We start from the raw sequence: 7,882 nt of genomic DNA on the forward strand, positions 1-7,882 counted from the left end.
GAAAGTGAAAAAAGTACATACAGTGCCTTGCGAAAGTATTCGGCCCCCTTGAACTTTGCAACCTTTTGCCACATTTCAGGCTTCAAACATAAAGATATAAAACTGTATTTTTTTGTGAAGAATCAACAACAAGTGAGACACAATCATGAAGTGGAACGACATTTATTGGATATTTCAAACGTTTTTAACAAATCAAAAACTGAAAAATTGGGCGTGCAAAATTATTCAGCCCCTTTACTTTCAGTGCAGCAAACTCTCTCCAGAAGTTCAGTGAGGATCTCTGAATGATCCAATGTTGACCTAAATGACTAATGATGATAAATACAATCCACCTGTGTGATCAAGTCTCCGTATAAATGCACCTGCACTGTGATAGTCTCAGAGATCCGTTAAAAGCGCAGAGAGCATCATGAAGAACAAGGAACACACCAGGCAGGTCCGAGATACTGTTGTGAAGAAGTTTAAAGCCGGATTTGGATACAAAAAGATTTCCCAAGCTTTAAACATCCCAAGGAGCACTGTGCAAGCAATAATATAGAAATGGAAGGAGTATCAGACCACTGCAAATCTACCAAGACCTGGCCGTCCCTCTAAACTTTCAGCTCATACAAGGAGAAGACTGATCAGAGATGCAGCCAAGAGGCCCATGATCACTCTGGATGAACTGCAGAGATCTACAGCTGAGGTGGGAGACTCTGTCCATAGGACAACAATCAGTCGTATATTGCACAAATCTGGCCTTTATGAAAGAGTGGCAAGAAGAAAACCATTTCTTAAAGATATCCATAAAAAGTGTCATTTAAAGTTTGCCACAAGCCACCTGGGAGACACACCAAACATGTGGAAGAAGGTGCTCTGGTCAGATGAAACCAAAATTGAACTTTTTGGCAACAATGCAAAACGTTATGTTTGGCGTAAAAGCAACACAGCTGAACACACCATCCCCACTGTCAAACATGGTGGTGGCAGCATCATGGTTTGGGCCTGCTTTTCTTCAGCAGGGACAGGGAAGATGGTTAAAATTGATGGGAAGATGGATGGAGCCAAATACAGGACCATTCTGGAAGAAAACCTGATGGAGTCTGCAAAAGACCTGAGACTGGGACGGAGATTTGTCTTCCAACAAGACAATGATCCAAAACCTAAAGCAAAATCTACAATGGAATGGTTCAAAAATAAACATATCCAGGTGTTAGAATGGCCAAGTCAAAGTCCAGACCTGAATCCAATCGAGAATCTGTGGAAAGAACTGAAAACTGCTGTTCACAAATGCTCTCCATCCAACCTCACTGAGCTCGAGCTGTTTTGCAAGGAGGAATGGGAAAAAATTTCAGTCTCTCGATGTGCAAAACTGATAGAGACATACCCCAAGCGACTTACAGCTGTAATCGCAGCAAAAGGTGGCGCTACAAAGTATTAACTTAAGGGGGCTGAATAATTTTGCACGCCCAATTTTTCCGTTTTTGATTTGTTAAAAAAGTTTGAAATATCCAATAAATGTCGTTCCACTTCATGATTGTGTCCCACTTGTTGTTGATTCTTCACAAAAAAATACAGTTTTATATCTTTATGTTTGAAGCCTGAAATGTGGCAAAAGGTCGCAAAGTTCAAGGGGGCCGAATACTTTCGCAAGGCACTGTATATACGGTGCATTCGGTAAGTATTCAGATCCCTTGACTTTTTCCACATTTTGTTATGTTACAGCCTTATTCTAGAATTGATTAAATCGTTTTTTTTCCCTCACATCAATATGCACATAATACCCCATAATGACAAAGCAAAAACTGTTTTTTAGAAATGTTTGCAAATTTATTAAAAATATAAACCTTAAGTGGCACATTTACATAAGTATTCAGACCCGTTACTCAGTACTTTGTTGAAGCGATTACAGCCTCAAGTCTTCTTGGGTATGACGCTACAAGCTTGGCACACCTGTATTTGGGGAGTTTGTCCCATTCTTCTCTGCATATCCTCTCAAGCTCTGTCAGGCTGGATGGGAGAGCATTGCTACATGTTCGATCGGGCTCAAGTCCTGGCTCTGGCTGGGCCACTCAAGGACATTTAGAGACTTGTCCTGAAGCAGCTCCTGCATTGGCTTGGCTGTGTGCTTAGGGTCGTTGTCCTGTTGGAAGGTCAACCTTTGCCCCCAGTCTGAGGTCCTGAGCGCTCTGTATGATCTCTCTGTAATTTGCTCCGTTCATCTTTCCCTCGATCCTGACTAGTCTCCCAGTCCCTGCCGCTGAAAAACATCCCCACAGCATGATGCTGCCATCACCATGCTTCACTGTAGGGATGGTATTGGCCAGGTGATGAGCGTGCCTGGTTTCCTCCAGATGGGACGCTTGTCATATAGGCCAAAGAGTTCAATCTTGAATTCATCAGACCAGAGAATCTTGTTTTTCATGGTCTGAGAGTCTTTTAGGTGTCATTTGGTAAACTCCAAGAGGGCTGTCATGTGCCTTTTACTGAGGAGTGACTTCCGTCTGGCCACTCTACCATAAAGGCCGGATTGGTGGAGTGCTGCAGAGATGGTGGTCCTTCTGTAAGGTTCTCCCATCTCCACAGAGGGGACCAAGGCCCTTCTCCACCTATTGCTCAGTTTGGCCAGGCGGCCAGCTCTAGGAAGACGCTTAGTGGTTCCAAACTTCTTCCATTTAAGAATGATGAAGGCCACTGTGTTCTTGGGGATCTTCAATGCTGCAGAAATGTTTTGGTACCCTTCCCCAGATATGTGCCTCGACACAATCCTGTCTCGGAGCTCTACGGACAATTCCTTTGACGTCATGGCTTGGTTTTTGCTCTGACATGGACTGTCAACTGTGGGACCTTCTATAGAGAGTTGGGTGTCTTTCCTAATCATGTCCAATCAATTGAATTTACCATAGCAGGACTTTAATCAAGTTGTAGAAACATCTCAAGGATGATCAATGGAAATAGGATGCACCTGAGCTCAATTTCGAGTCTCATAGCAAAGGGTCTGATTTATGTAAATAAGGTATTACATTTTTTTTGTATACATTTGCAAAAATGTAATCTATTTCAGAATAAAGTTGTAACCTAAGGAACTGTGGAAAAAGTGAAGGGGTCTGAATCCTTTCTGAATGCATTGCACATGAAGTGGGTTAAACAGTATGTTATAATATTTAAGTGACCACTGTTATATTACTGCTGTTATGACCAGTGTTCCATGTCTATGTACCTAAGTAGCAGCCTCTAAGGTGCAGGGTTCAGTAACCGGGTGGTAGCCCGCAAGTGACAGTGATGAAAGTTCAGGGCAGGTTACTGGGCGGAGACCGGCTAGTGGTGACTATTTAACAGTCTGATGGCCTTGAGATGGAAGCTGTTTTTCAGTCTCTTGTCTCAACTTTGACGCATAGGGGTGAACAGGCTGTGGATCGGGTGACTAAGGTCCTGGATGATCTTTTTAGCCTTCCTGTGACACCGGTGCTATATATGTCCTGGAGGGCAGGCAGTGTGCCCCCATTGGAGAGCGGTTGCGGATGGTGCTTTTCCCGTACCAGGCGGTGATACAGCCCGACAGGATGCTCTCAATGGTGCATCTGTAAAAGTTTGTGAGGGTCTTAGGTGCCAAGCTGAATTTCTTTAGCCTCCTGAGTTTGAAGAGGTGCATTTGCATCTTCTTCACCACTGTCTGTGTGGGTGGACCATTTCAGATTGTCAGTGATGTGTACGCTTAGGAACTTTAAGCTTTTCACCTTCTCCAATGCGGCCCAATTGATGTGGATGGGGGCGTGCTCCCTCTGCTGTCTCCGGAAGTCCACAATCAGCTCCTTCATTTTGTTGACGTTGAGGGAGAGCTTATTTTCCTGGCACCACCCCGCCAGGGCCCTCACCTCCTCCCTGTAGTCTTTCTTGTCGTTGTTGGGAATCAAGCCTACCACTGTGTCGTCTGCAAACTTGATGATTGACTTGGAGACATGCGTGGCCACGCAGTCATGGGTGAATAGGGAGTACAGGAGGGGGCTGAGCATGCACCCTTGTGGGGCTCCTATGTTGAGGATTAGCGTAGTGTAGGTGTTGTTGCCTACCGTCACCACCTGGGGAGGCCCGTCATGAAGTCCAGTACTCAGTTGCACAAGGCAGGGTTCAGATCCAGGTTCATAGACTAATGCTGAGCTATAGTCGATGAACAACATTCTTACATAGGTATTCCTCTTGTCCAGATGGGAGAGGGCAGTGTGGTGGCGATTGCATCTTCCGTGGCTCTATTGCAGTGGATCTAGGTTGTCGGGTAAGGTGGAGATGATATGGTCCTTAACTAACTTCTCAAAGCACTTCATGATGACACTTGTGAGTGCTACGAGGCGATAGTCATTTATACTGAATACAAATATAAACGCAACATGTAACAATTTCAATGATTTTATTGACTTACGGAAATCCTAAGGAAATCAGTCTATTGAAACAAATTCATTAGGCCCGAATATATGGATTTCACATGACAGGGCTTAGGCACAGCCATGGGTGGGCCTGAGAGGATATCGGCCCAGCCGCTTGGGAGCCAGGCCCACCCACTGGGGAGCCAGGCCAGCCAATCAGAATTTGTTTTTCCCCACAAAATCACTTTATTACAGACATAAATACTCTTCAGTTTCATCAGCTGTCCATGTGGCTGGTCTCGGATGATCCCGCAGGTGAAGAAGCCGGATGTGGAGGTCCTGAGCTGGCGTGGTTACTTGTGGTCTAAAGTTTAGAGGCCAATTGACTTTGGATGCGGCTTATGGTAGAGAAATTAACATTCAATTCTCTGGCAACAGCCCTGGTGGACATTCCTGCAATCAGCATGCCAATTGCACACTCCTTCAAAACTTTACACATCTGTGGCATTGTGTTGTGTGACAAAACTTTACATTTTAGAGTGGTCTTTTATTGTCCCCAGTACAAGTTACACCTGTGTAATGATCATGCTGTTTAATCAGCTTACTGATATGCCACACCTGTCAGTTGCATGGATTATCTTGGCAGAGGAGAAATGCTCACTAACATTTAACATTTGAGAGAAATAAGCTTTTTGTGCTTACAGAACATTTCTGGGAACTTTAATTTCAGCTTATGAAACATCGGACCAACACTTTGCATGTTGCGTTTATATTTTTGTTCGGTATAGTTCAGTTACCTTCGCTTTCTTGGGTACAGGAACAATGGTGGATATCTTGAAGCAAGTGGGGACAGAAGATGGTGTCCTTTGGTTGTGTATCTGGCTCATCAATTGTATACCTCTTTACGAATGTTGTATAACTTGAATATCTGGCTCCGGTTGGAGATTGAACAACCACATTGTTTCCTTCTTTATTGATCACAGTGTGAGGTATCTTGTTGAAAGTTGTTGTGAACTTGTCTGTTTTGTCCTGTTTTAGGAGAACCTGGTCTCCTCAGAGTGTTTGGCTCTGCGATGGTTGTAGATCTTGGATTTCCATTTCTGCTCAGCATCATAGTGTCTCCAGGTCACTCTGTGGTGTAGCTACAGTTTACATACACTTAGGTTGGAGTCATTAAAACTCGTTTTTCAACCACTTCACAAATTTCTTGCTAACAAACTATAGTTTTGGCAAGTCGGTTAGGACATCTGCTTTGTGCATGACACAAGTCATTTTTCCAACAATTGTTTACAGACAGATTATTTCACTTATAATTCACTGTATCACAATTCCAGTGTGTCTGAAGTTTACATACACTAAGTTGACTGTGCCTTTAAACAGCTTGGAAAATTCCAGAAAATGCTGTTTGCAACTGCACATGGGGACAACAAAGTCAACGTATTGGAGTGGCCATCACAAAGCCCTGACCTCAATCACATAGAACATTTGTGGGCAGAACTGAAAAAGCGTGTGCGAGCAAGGAGGCCTTCAAACCTGACTCAGTTACACCAGCTCTGTCAAGAGGAATGGGCCAAAATTCACCCAATTTATTGTGGGAAGCTTGTGGAAGGCTACCTGAAAGGTTTGACCCAAGTTAAACAATTTAAAGAAAATGCTACCAAATACTAATTGAGTGTATGTAAACTTCTGACCCACTGGGAATGTGATGAAAGAAATAAAAGCTGAAACAAATCATTCTCTCTGCTATTATTCTGACATTTCACATTCTTAAAATAAAGTGGTGATCCTAACTAATCTAAGACAGGGAATTTTTATTGTGAAAAACGGAGTTTGAATGTATTTGTCTAAGGTGTATGTAAACTTCCGACTTCCAACTGTATATCCAGATGCGAGTGCAATGCTTTGAGCGAGGACTGTAAAATGCCTCTCACGTCTTATGATCAGGGATTAGATCAAATTCCCTGCCATTTACAGTTTGTGAATATTTTCTTCACACTGACAGACTCCTGCTCACATAACAGACTGGAACCATTTCTCTGTATTGTTCTTGCACGAGCACAGTTCCTAGGACCCACAGGTCCTGCATCTGCTATTGCTTTTGTGGAAGTGTCTTTGTCAAAGTACGGCAGTGTCACAGCTTCAGACAGTTTCTCTTTTAATGTCTGAAATGTCTTCTTTTTCAGTCCGAGGTGGAATGTTGTGTCCTTCTTGGTCAATTTCCACAGAGACTCTGAGAGTGTAGAGAACTGGGGAACGAACCTACTGCTATAGCACACTGAGCCTTGAAAGCTACGAACCTCTGATGCCGCCTCAGGCTCCCTGTCCTCAAAGACTGCTCTCACTCTTTCAGCTATTGGCCCAATACCCTTCTGTGAGAGTAACATGCCCATAAACACCAATTTGTCTATGTTGAACTGACATTTCTTTGAGTTGAGAGTCAGCCCACAGTTCTCCAGCCTATTGAGGACAGCATGTAGCCACTGGTCACGGGTCTCCTTGTCCGGGGCGTGGACGTTGATGTCATCCGATATGTTCTCCACCCCCTCGATGCCTGCCAGTGCTGTTGCGATTTCATGTTGATACTGCTCGCTCGCCGATTAAACTCCAAATATGAGTCTTTTATATCTGTATATCCCATTATGCACTGAAAACGTTGTTATGCCTCCCGACTCTGGTGTTGGCTCCAATTGATAATAGCCCCATTTAAGATCCAGTTTACTGAACATGACAGACCCATTCATTCCTTGCAAAAGTTAATCTACTGTGGGGATTTGGTACCTGCCACGTATGATTGCTGTGTTCGCTTGTCTCATTCCCAGACACAGTCTTATGTCGCCGTCCGGTTTTGGCACTACCACTACCGGATTCACCCATGGTGTGGCACCATCCACTCTCTCCATTAAGTTTTGTAGTTCCTCTATCTTTTTCACCATAGCTTCTCTCAGGTGGTATGGTTTACTCTTAAGGGCCTGTGCTACTGGTGTCACATTTTTATCAACATGTAGGTTGATCTGCTTTGTGTTTAGCTTACCCACCCCTTCAAACAACTTGGGGTATTGGTGATTTATCTGTGTTTTCACATTTGTCACTGCTGCTATGTCAACACCGACTTTTAGCACACCCAATTTGATGGCAGTCTCTTTACCTAGCAACGGTTACCTTACAATTAACTAAGCCTGTGTGCTGCGCTTGCTTGCCTGTCTTTATTTGGCATGTGAAAACCCCTTTTACTGGTAATGACTCGCTTGATGAGTATGCATTTAGCTTTTTATCAGTCAGTGATGAACGGCACCTGATTTCCTTGGCTTTCAACATTTCACATTTGCTCTCATCTACTATGTTACTGGTGGCCCCAGAGTCAATTAACATGAATAAATTGACCCCTCCCACTGAGGACGTGATCCTGTCTGTGTTACTGTTCTCATTTACCACAAATGCATAGTCTCGGTTTTGTTCCTCTGAAATAACATATTTCACAGTCTGTTTCGAGTAACCTTTGGTCTTGCACATTTTTACAAAATGGTCCTTCCCATTACATTTCT

The sequence above is a fragment of the Oncorhynchus clarkii genome, chromosome 20 (genome assembly GCF_045791955.1).
Source record: "Oncorhynchus clarkii lewisi isolate Uvic-CL-2024 chromosome 20, UVic_Ocla_1.0, whole genome shotgun sequence".
In the NCBI taxonomy this organism is placed as follows: domain Eukaryota; kingdom Metazoa; phylum Chordata; class Actinopteri; order Salmoniformes; family Salmonidae; genus Oncorhynchus; species Oncorhynchus clarkii.